The 14,115-nt window shown below is 40.3% G+C and overlaps 1 long non-coding RNA gene across 1 annotated transcript; it reads right to left on the reverse strand.

The window, feature by feature from the left end:
- Nucleotides 1-2,327: 2,327 nt before the first annotated feature.
- LOC145434519 (uncharacterized) lies at nt 2,328-5,561 on the reverse strand. The gene is made up of 3 exons (XR_013913434.1): nt 5,034-5,561; nt 4,793-4,967; nt 2,328-2,536 (listed from the first exon to the last, which is right to left on the reverse strand). It is a non-coding gene; the product is annotated as an uncharacterized LOC145434519 (long non-coding RNA).
- Between the last annotated feature and the right edge of the window lie 8,554 nt (nt 5,562-14,115).

Consider the following 14,115-nt stretch of genomic DNA (forward strand, 5'->3'; position numbering starts at 1 on the left):
GGCGGGCAGGTGAAAGCGTTTTTTTAATTGCCCACTCTTAGCCGTTGCAATTCTACAACACATATTAAAATTTTACCTACAGTGAAATATTCAGTTATTTAAGACAGATTGCTCGACGAAACAGACGAAAGGAAAACGAAAAGTAATTTTATTTAATGTTTTACTTTAGGTTTTATATTCTCAATTGTCCTTTGTTCGTCAATTTCTTTTTTACACGATTGAAATGGATACTGTATCAACAACACTAAATATGTCACCTGCTAACGTCAAGTTAAATTGTTGAAAACATCATTCAGACTGTGGAAAATCAGGGTGATATTCATGATGAGGGATGCAGAATATATATAACCTACAAGGCTAGCTGATTAAGTTGGCGACCTGTTTCTCATCACATTAGCCATCTTCACACTTAGGCTATTTAGGCTGCTCCTCGCCATCTGATCCGCATAAACGGTGTCATACAAAAGTCTAGAAGTGGTCCGTGATACAAGTCGGCAGATATGGAATCATGATGTAGGCAGGATATCGGCATGTGTAAATGATCATTGCAGTCGAAAAACATCATAAATGCCACAAACAACAACAACGCAGGCTATGTGAGTAGCTATTACATACCAAAATTTAAGATAGGTGTGAATGGGGAATTACATTACAGCTACATCGCGAAGGGAATGTATTTGCTCGGCATTACGAATGATGGGTGAAAAAATGTTCAAATTTAGTTATTCATGATCTTCGAGGCAGAACATCATAATCATTGAAGGGTTTCACAATTTTTTCATACTTGTACCGCAGACAGGTGAGGCACTGCCTCACTTGCCTCCCCTGACCACACATCACTGCTGTACACCCGGGAGGGAATTGGTGGTCAGCCTTTTATCAGATTTCATTTGACCACGATGATATTTTCTTTCGTTTACCTTTGCTATCACTTCAGGAAACGAGAAAGCATGTCTTTGCAGTATTCAGTGTCATGTGCTCATACAGTGGAAAAGTACCCAACGATGGTATTGATTTTGTAAAGTAGAAGATATGATTTTGGGATATACCTGCAGTACCTTTATGACCGATTTGTCATAAGAACTGATCGAAAGACCCCTACGTCACGGTAATAGAATATATTTACGAAAATGACACCTATTTGTGTAGCAACCGGCCCATTCGGAATGTATATGTGATAATTGTTCATTGCTATTGCGGTAGTGTTGTGGGGGCCACAAAGTGTCTGGTTCCGACTAGCTGGAATGGACACTTGGTGAACCCATGACAATGCCTGTTCCTTCTTGTCAAAGCTGGGTGCCGCGAGGACGTATAATAAAGTTCTCTGAAAACGATTGTTGCATCTCTTAACGTCGACAATATCATGAGTTCTTCCACATTTGTAGCTTCATCAGTCATTCTGCGGTGTAGTCTCTAAGGCCCTTTTCATACCGGGGTTCCGGGAATAACATTTCTCGAAAATGTTTACCGGAACCTCTCTATGTGAACATAACACTGGTTTTCCGGGGCGGTATGAACGCGCTTATTTTCGGAGATTTTTACGGGACCGACCGAGTATGAACGCGAATGCCGCAGCTGGGTTCCCGGAACGCTGTCAATCAAACTTTTAGTTACGGTAACGCGCTGTTCATTCAGGCTGCTTGTATTTCGAGGTCAGCTACCTGCGGCATTTTGATCTTCTTGTGTAATGGTGTTGGAAATGCATTATTCTTGGATTTATATTCTGTATGCTCACAATACGTAGTCACTGACTACTAGTCAGCTTCTTTTTTCTGTGGTTTTGTAAACAGAGCACGGCTAAAAAGGTAGAACACCATCTCCAAATGAATTGATGCAGCATTGGGTGAGTTGCCTGAAAACTTTAGGACTTCAACACTAATTTGGTAGGTGATCTTAACCCTTACCAAATTTGTTACATCAAAGGCAAGTTTCTAACCATGGATATGCTGTGCGTAGGTTAGTCACCGTCATGAAAAGGGGATTTAGTAACATCTGCTTTGATAGTGGCAGCAGCAGCACAGCAGAGAATGATGTCCTTAGCTCTGAATCACTAACCAAAATCGAAATTGTACCACTGAATCACTAACCAAAATCGAAATTGTACCAACGCGCTGGTAAACCATCATACATCATCCAAGCCATAATTTGGTTTTCACCTATGCCTTCATTTTCTTGTTCCAACCTAGTCATTCCTTTGCTATGCAATGTTAGGTAAGTGTAACTTAATCTGATCTTTCTGCAGGTCTAGATGGAGGATACTGATGAAAAAGGTGGAACTGTGCAAGTGTGCATCTAGTTATAATTTCTCTCATGAATAAAAAAACACATCTGGTTAAGCAAGAGCACTGTTTATTGAGGAAGTCACACAGGGCATTTCCGACGTCTGGGCGAGCGATACTTGGATCACCACCAGGTCTTGTCTTCATTGCGTATACCATCCTCAGTATCATTCTGGCCTTAGCGGATTGCAGTTTCTGAGCAAAGCCGAACACCGCGCCTTCAGTCGACCAAAATCTTTCAACCTTCATGTGTGTTTCTGAAAAAGCAATTGTGAATTTTAAGGACAGCAGAAAGGAAATTTATATTACATATTTGAAATTAGCTTTAGCAGAGGGAAAAGGCTTCATGAGCCGGGGCTGAAAGGGATAGGCTGCGTCATCAGTTATGTAGGCTAGTACGGAACCCTCTGGCTCCCAATCATGAATTTTTGTCCACCCACAACACTCATACAAAGTACTGGAATTTCAAAATGCGCAACTTTAACTAGAACTACTCAATTTTTTAAACTAGCAACTAGAACGGGGGTGGCCAACCTTTTCAGCCAAATCGCCACATTCGATTGACGAACTATTCTGCGGGCCACTAGCCGCGCCAAGCGCGAAAATTTTTGGAAGTTGATAAATTAATAATATTGTCACTTGACTATATTGCAAGCCTGCTGTCATATCGCTGGACTCAGTTTGCAAGGACAGGACTATTCGGCACCTGGACATATCGATATCGAAAGCTTTGTCCAACATGCAGCAATCATTTTGTGCCTAGGTTTCATAGTCGACGGTCTTTCTGCGAGTGCAAACGGGAGGTCGCGAATATATATATAGTTAGACTCAATCTGATACATTATGCGTTCTTTCATTTTCACAAAGGGGTAACAATATTAAAAGCAAGAAATCGAGTGACAAGATGTTGCGCTAAGCGTTTTTACTTTTGATAAATATATCGCAAGGTATTCTGCTTCATTGTAGTGTACGAAGATCTACCAAAATGTGACTGGCTCATAGATATACAATGCGTCGGAACTGATATTTCAGTCATCAGATATCAAGTGTTGCGGCCAGACTAATCAAATTTTTGATTTTCCTTGCAAGTTCACAATCTGTGCATTCCATTTTTGATAATACTACCAATTTCGGAATTTAACTCGCGGGCCACGGGTTGGCAGGCCCTGAACTAGAACTATCAACTTTTCAAAATCTGCAATTAGAACTACTCACTTTCAAATATCCGCAACTAGAACCATAAACTATTCACTTTTTCAAATCCACAACTAGAACTACTCAGTTTTAGTAACTAAAAGTAACTAAATGAGTAGGTTGATGTACATTGTACATGTCTGACTACACTACAAAAATATACAAATTTAGTCTCATTTTCAGCAATTTCAGTCTTAATAAGTGAGCAGGGTTGTAAACAAGTCACAAGTCGATCCCACTTCAATAGTTTTGACTAGATTCAAGTCGGGTCATTTTCAATTTACCACCGAGTCAAATCCGAGTCCAACTCATCGAGCAGAGCGTCGAGTTCGAGTCATGGTTTTATGACTCGAGTCCGAGTCCAAGTCATTGTGTTGACTGCTCAGTTTCCAGTTTAAGTCTATTGTCCATCAATTTGGGTCTTACTTTTGAGACAGAAAGTAGCCTACTTGGCAAGAACAATTGGTCTTTCAGACTTCTTTTCTGACATAATGATTCAAGACCAAATTTGTCTGACCTTTTTGTAGTGGTATGCTACGCAAAAACTGGCTGACATTCCGCCATGACAAATATAAAAATATTACTATACACAAGGGCTGGGCAAAATCGAGAACCTGAGTGATTCGATTCTGAATCACTTATAACGCTTCGAGTCGAGTCGAGTATCATCATGATGACATCACAGCACAATGTACTATGCCAAAATTCGAATGTGTAGGCTACCTTTTATGCCACCACAAAGAAAATAACGCCTATTGTCCGTCACATTAAAGATACTTTGGTGTTTTGTCGACCATGCCGTTTTCATTGCACTGCTTGACAGTGTTATGGCCTTATGGGATGGTCATGACTTTGGAAATGTGTTATTTCCAGCACCGTTCGTAGCTTTGTACTATATCTCGTATGTTACGACACAGCCAATCAAGGTTTCAAGGCTTACTCAGTGGAAAATAGTATCAAAACTACGGTATAATTCTCGTTAGTAAATCAACTTTCAGTATAATTTCAGTACTCGAAAAATAGTATTTTAGTACTCGACTCGAATCATTAAAGTTAATACTCGATTCAGATTCGAGTACTCGAATCATTGTGGCTAGCCCGACAAGGCACCATCAATTATTTTTATTAAAATCAACTTGTTTGTTTGTTTTGGGGTATTCATGGTGTTTGTCGACTACTATGGTCATTTACACCAGGCCGATATTCTTCTTATTTTCCGTAACTGCCGACTTACCGTATAGCACGGCCCACCTCTAGGCTTTTGTAAGACACCAACTTGTGACAGTTGCCTTCTTAAATAAAATACATCTGATGTTTACCTGGATCTATAAACGATTGGCTTCATTGGCTAGCCTCCAAAGAGCGACAGCTACTCATCAAGCAAGAGAAATTGAGTTCGTATAATTTGCTGGCTGCTTTTCGTTATGGTCTCGAAGCTCGTCGCAGAGTATACCAAATGTTTCTCTGACGGATTTCTTGAATTCCCTGGTTTCTCTGTACAGTGTACATAAGACTAGATTTACCCAAACCATTATACAGCAATCACAAAGATAAACTGACTTTGTCGAACGCAGATGTGATCGGTGGTTCTTTTCATTCCAGGACTCTATCCTCTTTGCTGGCTTTCAGTTTCTGCTCTCAGCTTCGGTTGATAATACAATATACAAGCCAGGAACATGCTCGGGCTCTATTACTGATACAGGTATATTGAGTATATAGAGCCCCATACACATTGAGAAGGCACATCCGCAACATCCCATAGCTAAAAGTTGGAGCCAACTTCTCCACATCTCACGAATATGCCTCTCCCACGTCGTTTTCCACAAGCATATTACAACTGGAACACCCCACAGACATGGTTTCGTAACTATCAACACTTACGGAGAATCGCGTTCATACTGGCCATAATTTCCCGCGAATTTACCGAAAAAACGACCTGTATGAACAGAAGTTCGCGGTAACTCTAAATAGGTATGAACGCGCTCTTTTCCCGGAACTGTTTCGGTAATTTTTTCTCTATGTGAACATCGCCTGTTTCGGAACTTGTTACCGAAAGAGTTTCGTAAATCCGGTATGAAAAGGGCCTAAGATGCACTTTCCAATTCCGCAAGTACAAACCTCCGATTTACTGCTAAAAGTATATGCTATTCCTCGGTCCAAACTACTTTTTAAATCTACAGACCTGGGTACTTCTCAGACATTCATTTACCACTTCTATTTGAAGCAGTTTTGCTATGTCTTAAAAATCGCTACTTCTACTTAATTGTAATTCAGTAGAGATTTATGGCGATGCTTCTACTAGAGTTCAGCGCTGACTACTCTGATAACCTCTAGGAAAGGGGGAGAATGAAAGAAGACCAGAATGGTAAGTCGACTCTAAAGGTTACAAACGCAAGGCCATTGAGATTAAGAAATGTATTAAGGCTCAAAGCGATAAGCATAGGGTTACCATATTGTCAGATCTGGAAAAGAGAATACGACACTTTTTACAGGCTGCAAAAGTTACCATGGCGAACGTGTAAAAGGGTGAAATTTTAATTTGTACAGAGCAATTTCATTGGGTTGACTAAAAAAAGTCGTTAGTTCGGCCAACATCTCGCGTCAGTCATGGCCTTTTTGGGCATTTTAGTCTGTAAAGGAGGACAAATTACCAAAAGGAAGACAAATCCTTCTAAATGAGGACGTATGATGGTTAGTTGGTTACCCTATAGATAAACACCATTGTTATCGTTGCTGTGTTAATAACATTAGGAATAATAATTTCATGTTCTAGCGCTCTAATTGCATTTATGTGGCACTATGAGTAACACATACTCTGCAAATATCATGCCGGTGGCTCGTTGATGCCCTGGTCTGACAGCAGGTGTTCCTTACTCCGAACCAGTCATTCTAAACCTGTGTAATTTCAAACGACAATGTTATAATCGATCGATGTTCTGTTTCTATAATCCAGTGGTTTTCAAACTATGGTACGCGAGACCTTTTCAGGTCGTACGCGAACGGATCGGCGATTTTTAATTGTATACAGTCTACAATTTTCTGTTCTTTACAGTAAACCACTATAAATATACACATGATGCACAATTACTACAGTTGTGCAGCAATTTCACGATGGTATCATTGAGCCACACTGGATTCACATTGAAGAGGACCAAGCATCCGGTGATATTGGTTAGCTGGGCTACTAGGGCTAACATACTAATGCATCAGTGTAGCAAGGAAGATGCATTATTTTTCCGGCTATCTGGTTAGCATACTAATGCATCAGTACAAGATGGTCGATAAATTTTAACCACGTCTAATACGAAGAATGTTTGCTACTGTGCGCGTGGTTAGTATAGGAAAACCGTTTTTAGCTTGATCATGCACCCCAGCCTGCTGTTAAGATGGCACCTTGATTAATAGAAATGCATAAAAGAAGCATTTAGATCCCCTGCCTTGGCGTGTTAGTGCGAGGAAGGGCTTTCGGTCATTAGGAGGCCATATGGCCACTAGGGTTGTTCAAAAATATTTTTTTTCCAAATTTCACTCGCTTAGTCATAAAATTGTCACGTTGCCTGAAAAAACGATATACACCAGAGTTCAGTCAATTCCGACCAGTAAAGGCCGTGCAATCTTGAATTGTAATTTCGACCATTTTTGAATTCATAGAATTTGCGGTGGCAGATTTCAACACTTCGGTATGACCAAACATCTTGTTCCAGGCCTGTCTGAACCTGAAGTGAGAACTATGCTTTTTTTCACGCGTTTACATCTTGATAAAGGCCTGTGATATAGTTTGGATGATGAAATTGCTAATATATGAAAATTGAATGTGACATGCACTGATAAGCTGGAACTACATTGAGAGAGCCTCGTAAAAACGATAGTGATATAGGCTACATCGCATATGAATACTTTCAGCACTGAAATACTGGACCATAAATGAAAAATAAATTGCCAAGGAGGTAAAATCAGAGGTGGTCAGTAACGAAGTACTTCTACTTCTTCGAAGTACTCAAGTAGTTTTCCTCTACTTCTGGTACTTACTCAAGTAGATCTGAATTTCACTACTTCTACTTCTACTTCATAATATTTTTTGATCTACTTACTTACTTTTCGCTATTTTCGGTTTGTCAAGTAGAAGTAGTTTAATCCTCCAATCAGGAAGATAGCCTGAGAAATTTCGGGGCTGTTTTCACGGAGTATCGACATTTAATTTTCATAAAAGTTGAGTCAAGCCCAGAATTTTTGTCACGCATCGCGCGCAGTGAATACGGAGTAACCAGTATGATTTCACGAAAGTATCGGTGAATATAATTTAGGTAGCGGGTTGGCGTGGTTCCGTTCACCCCGCATTGTCGCCCTTCGTCATATCAAGTATTTCATCACAGTATATAAGGCTTATCATAACGTTTGAAACTGATATTTACTTATCATATTGCAATCAAGCTGTCCATATAGCGTGTCCTAATCTGGAAAAGTGGACTGTGACTTTTTTTAGTTTTAGAGCTGTTTCAGCATACCAACCTTCGAAACTTTCTGGACTAAAGACATTACAGATTACATACATGTTCCGTTTTTAGATTTAGATTTCACTTTCAATTCTCAGTACCATATATTTTGATTTCTAATTTATATCAGTTCTTTTGTCTGGATAACGTACATGTAGAAGTATAGAAAAAAGTGTAGTAATGTCTTCAATTTCCAGAAAAAAGCTACACAATATAGCATTTTACGGTCCACCATATTTTTTATTAACGTTTACTAATCGCACAAAGTGTTTACACCGTATCCAACACAACATCTCCGTATTGCTCTTCGACTAAACTACAGGCCTTATAATATGGGGGAGTGCGCAGTACAATGGTATTTTCTAAAACGTGCTGTTTGAGTAAACAGAGGATAGTATCGCATTTCCATATCAATACTATCATTTTCATCCCATGATGTGGACGAATGCATATCGAAAATTGGAGACCTGCTGGTATGCATCAATATGAATCAAGCTCGTCACATTTCGCATAGCTCAATTTGCACCTTTTTACAATCTATGTGAACGAATTACGATCGTTTTCACAACTACTTACTTACTTGAGTACTTTTAAAGTCAGTCAATTCTACTTCTACTTCAAGTAGTTTTAGGTTGTTCATGGAAGAAGTACTTCTACTCGTACTCGTACAAAGGTAAGTGCTTTTCGGCCTAGTTTTTTAGCACACCTTTCGGAGTCCATGTCAGCTTAAACTTCATCATGTGTTGGTGCATCGTAGCGAGGTAATGACTGACCACGAAATGCCTATTTCTATAAATAATGTGTATTTCTTGGAGAAGGACAGCCAACAAGCAAGTCAGGGAGTCAGCTCGTACTTGTCGTGTCGTCAAATGACACGTCTGGTACTTCAAGTCAAGTCGAACACGTAATGTCACCTCACAAAGTTCTGAATCAGCTAAAAACTTGATTTCTTATTTATTTTATCAACGAACAAGCCTTTAACATATTGCATCTTTAAATTAGGGTATAAAATTGTAATATACCTGGCGGACCGGCAGGAAAGTCGCCACGGACCGGCACCGGTCCGCGGACCGGCGGTTGAGAACCACTGGTTTAGAGAATGAAATTCTAAAATCGCACTATTTTTGAGAAAAGAAATCAAAGATATGGCTAAAGAGCATTCGAGATGGATGTTAATCACTTTAAAATGTTAAGATACTCTGCAATATTTGCTATTTTATAGAAATTTCTGTTTGCAGGGTTGATTTTTGAGGTTTTGATATTTTATGATTTGCAATTGAGAATTTTTTAATATTTTTTAATATAACTCGGAAGTAATTGGGGACTTAAAAATGGTAGCGTTTTTGATGGGTATACAAGGCGGGGTTCACCAAGTATCCGTGGCACCTTTGCCTTTGGCATAGTAGGGCTACCACAGAACACTGCAAAAAGCATATATGGCCAAAACGAAAAGGATTTTTTGTTGGAGAGAAAAACGTGAAGCAAACTTGATTGATTAACCCAAACAAAGTGCTCATGCGTCCCCTTCACATAAAACTTGACCTTATAAAGCAATTTGTGAAAGCATTGGATAAAGGTGGTGACGCATTCCAGTTTCTCCAGAACTTGTTTCCTGAACTATCAGAAGCTAAAGTAGAGGTTGGTGTGTTTATTGGTCTACAAATTAAAAATATTCTCAAGTCGGATGATTTTATCCAAATGCTTAATAATGTTGAAAAGAAGGCTTGTGATAGCTTTAGCTTTGCAGATGTAGTGAATGGATTCTTGGGCAATAATTAGGAATATAACTATGGCGATCTCGTTGCCAATTTGTTGAAGTCGTATGGAAACATGGGGTGCAGAATGTCTATGAAACTACATATGCCTGATGCTTACTTGGACGAGTTCAAAGATATTATGGGAGCTTATATTCAGAAGAACAAGGGAAGCGATTGCATCAAGACATAAAAGATTTTGAGATGAGATACCATGGGCAATATAATGAAAGCATGATGGGAGATTATGTATGGGCCTTAATGCGGGAAAGTAGAGATGTGGAGTACAAAAGAAAATCCCGCAAAACATCCCATTTTAATAATTTTATACTCGAACTGTTTTAGCCTGAAATATTTGTTTAGTTTTGCATTTAACGATGATATTGATTCGAATACAGTTAAGACATTTATGTGCAAATTTCCACGTACCAAATGCCTGTGCTTTGTGATTTGATTTTAATAACAAAAGTTCTAATTCGTTGCCTATTATTATGCTAAGTCGAAATTAACCCTATGCTACACAGAAAAATAGCCAAAAGTTGGTTCTAATTTGCTTTGCGAAAAAGCAATCGATAGCCTACAACTAACGCGTCAGAATATTTGGTAAATACGTTTATAAAATATAACTTCTTAGTCGATGCCAAGCGACTAAAAATAGACCTACAGCGATCAAAGACAGTTTGGTAAATATCCATTTCCTATTGGACTAATCAGTATTACCATGCACATGCACTATATTGCACATACTAGCAAATTAAAAAAATAATCTAATCTAATTTGTAAAAGCTGAAAATTTTCTAGTTGTCCAAGTCTATTATAAACATGCTGATGTGGGCGGGGGAAATAGCGTAGTGGTAACGATAAGCGCCTACTAAGCTGGCGGAACTGGTTCGGTTCCCGTCGGAGGTTTACCTGGGCTCCTCTTTCCCCACCAAAAAAAGCCCAGAGAAAGACCCGAAGAAAGAATGCACTCACGAAGAATGGAAGTAACTAGTAGAAAGGGCCGCGGCTTCAAAAAGATCAAAATTGAAAAGAACTGTGACATCGGGCACTCTAGGCCGAGGTGGATGTTAGAGTAAAGGATCGCTACTGATGCGTGTCGTTCGACATCCTCCTATCTGTTCGTTACATCGCATTGTGTCTTAGCGCATTGTACATTGTGTGTAACTTGTTCAGATAAAAATTATAATCCAACGATTATTGATATTATTATTGATATAGTCTCTGCAGGGAGTTTTTCGAGAACCAAAACTATACCGACAAGATAGCGTAATGGTTAAGCGTCCGACTTCTTGATCGGTAGGTCGTGGGTTCGATTCCCGGCAGGGTCAGACCAAAGACCTGATTAGTAACACTGACCCAAGGGGCGCTGGCGATTTTTAAGGGGGTGGAAACGCTCAGGGGGCGATATGGGGGGCGCTGGGCTCAGGGGGGCGATATGGCGGGTGCTGGAGAAAAATGGCTTCGCAGTAGATGATGTGGTAGTGGGACATATCCTTAATGAGTATGCAGAGCGAATTAAGACCGAAAACTTCGTTATATATAGCCTACAAAAGACACATAGGTTTAATTGTCGATAGGCGCCTAAATGACTGGCACCGAATGTTCCTGTCTTGGCAATCTGAACCTCAGAAGACGAATTCCATCTGCCTGGGAAAAATTAAATGCCAGTGAAGAAATACCAATTTGAAATCGTGTGGGTCTTTTAGTTTAGTGCGATTGGGCGACAAGAATATATAGAACTAGATATACCTGTTAGGCGATTTTATATTTTTTGATATAGCAGACAGGAGGTCACGAAATAACATCATGCAACGAAGTCATACCAACGGGTCCGCCCGCCCGAATATGTTTAATTATTAGTTAGGAGCCCTACATTTTCCAAGACACCTCACAATGTTCCCTCCACGTTTTGACGAGTCTGTGCACACTCACCAACTTACTGCGAAGACCCTTGGACAACAGTGCGTAACGACTAAAAAAAGGTCATAACTTCGGATTTAATGTGAACAACGTAGATTTTCTGTGAGCAGAGACCGTGTCAGCACTGCGCACGTGCGGAGCTTAAAGGGAACATTGCACCTCACTCAGCTCTACCGGTAAATCCGGGAACGTGAGCAGAGTGGACAAGAAATTGATAACAATATATATGCAATTCCCGATCTCATTGACCGATTTTATCATGAATTATCGAAAATTTTCGCGCTAGGCGCTGGCTCCCTGAACTGTGGCCCTTATTTCGTAACAAAAGCGAACGACGTGATCGGGGGGTCGGTTTATCACCCCATGGGAGCCCAAGACACCAGTTTTATTGGGGGGCCTGGCCAATTGCTGTTTCGTTCCTGCGAACGGCCTACAGCTGCTTTCATGACAAAAGCAAACAACGTGATGGGGGGCGGTCGGTTTATCACCCAATGGGAGCCCAAGACCCAAGTTTTTTTCAGGGGGCCGGACGATGTGTCGTTTCGTTCTTTCCAACGGGTATACGCCCGAAGATGTATAATTATTACCTACCGGTGAATCTGTTTACGTGAGCAGGGAGAGAATAAAAATTTATATCAATATATATATGCAATTCCCGATCATATTGACCAATTCAATCAATAATTATTGAAAGTTTTCGCGCTTCGTGCGTCTAGGCCAGAATAGCTGGTTCAGTAAATGGACACCCAACGTAGATTACCAGTATCAGCAAATAGCGGATAGCCGAAGGGGGTCTGGGAGCGAAGCCCCCCCCGGAAGTTTGGTTTATCACCCCATGGGGTGCCCAAGCCAACGTTTTTTTGGGGGCTGGCGAAGTGCTGTTACGGCCCTGGTAACGAATTAATTGTACCTACTGGAACGCCCGAATATGTTTAATTATTAATTACGTGCCCTTTATTTTCCAATACAACAGCTCACTCAGCGCTACTGGTAAATTTGATTACGTGGGCTGAGAGGATAAAAAGTTTATAGCGACATATATATGTAATTACCACCTATTCATTCATGCATTATAGAAAATTTTGGCGCCTAGGGCAACTAGGCCACACAAACTTTGCTGACCATCGAAATCACGCTACGGGGTTATTGGGGCGAAGCCCTCAGAAGCTTGGTTTATCACGCTATGGGTGCGCAAGGCAATCGTTTTTAGGGGGGTTGACGAAGTGCTGTTACGGCCCTCCCTCTTAGTCATTGTCTTTATTACATTCCTTACAATATGAGGTTGGGGGGCGTTGGAGCACGATAATCATTGAAAGGGGGCGCTGGAGGAAAAAAGGTTAAGAACCACTGATCTACACTAACGCCAAATCGGGATATACGAGGATGATGCAAGGAACCGCTATCATGGTCAAAGATATACATAGAGGTAAAGTTATAAATCATCGAATAATGATAGAAAATCGAACCCAATCCATCACAATAAAAGAAAAGGATTGCATAATAACGGTTGTCAATATATATAGCCCTTCAGGGAACAATGCCCAAAAGAAACGAGACAAACTAAGATACTACTCACAGCTGGAATTGGAACTAGAAAAGATAGATACGTCAATCATATTAAGGGGTGACTTTAATCTAATTCTAGAAAGTAAAGACTCTAAAAGAAAAGAAAGAATCTACGAAACAGCTGAAGCAAATCAACTAAGAAAAGTCATTAATGAAAATAAACTCATGGATGCGTATAGACATAAATACCCAACAGCTGACACATATACGCATTTTGGCCGCACGAACAATGCCAAGAGATTTGATAGAATATATGTGACCGAAGAACTCTACGAGCATGTGAAACGTGCAGGGCATGAAAATAACAATGTAGCAGACCCCGCGAGCCCGTATATCGAGATTATTTTCGATGATACTGCGTCTAGCAGAGGGGCTACGTGGAAATGCAACAACGCGCTGCTGGCGGAGAAGAGCTACATACAAGTAATTACTAATCTAATTGACACGAGAGAGGCAAGCGTCGATGACGCAGTAGACTTACAACAATGGTGGGACAGCACCAAAAACGCGATCGCGAAAACTAGCAAAAACTACGGGACACGCGAAAGAATCACGAGAGCTAAGGAAACCAATCTCGAAACCACCAGAAACCGAATGAGGATCATAACGAAATACGATAATTTTGAAGGTGAAGGCAATATTCGGGAATTTTGGTCGCGACTAAAAGTCAGAAGAAAGATGATAAAACTAAACCAACTCGAGAAAAGAAACGGGGTAGTAACTGAGGACAAAACTGAAAGAAGTAATGAAATTTGCCACTTCTATACAGAACTGTGGGCAAAAAAGAACGCAATATCAGACCAGCGACAAGATGAGATCCTCGCCGATTACAATCCAGGCGAAAATCTAGAGCTCGAAATCATTGCAAAATTCGATACGATCACCAGAGAAGAAATATGGCTAACA

Source organism: Botryllus schlosseri, chromosome 2 (assembly GCF_051294905.1).
Source record: "Botryllus schlosseri isolate E-star chromosome 2, Bs_hap1, whole genome shotgun sequence".
NCBI classification, from domain to species: Eukaryota; Metazoa; Chordata; class Ascidiacea; order Stolidobranchia; family Styelidae; genus Botryllus; species Botryllus schlosseri.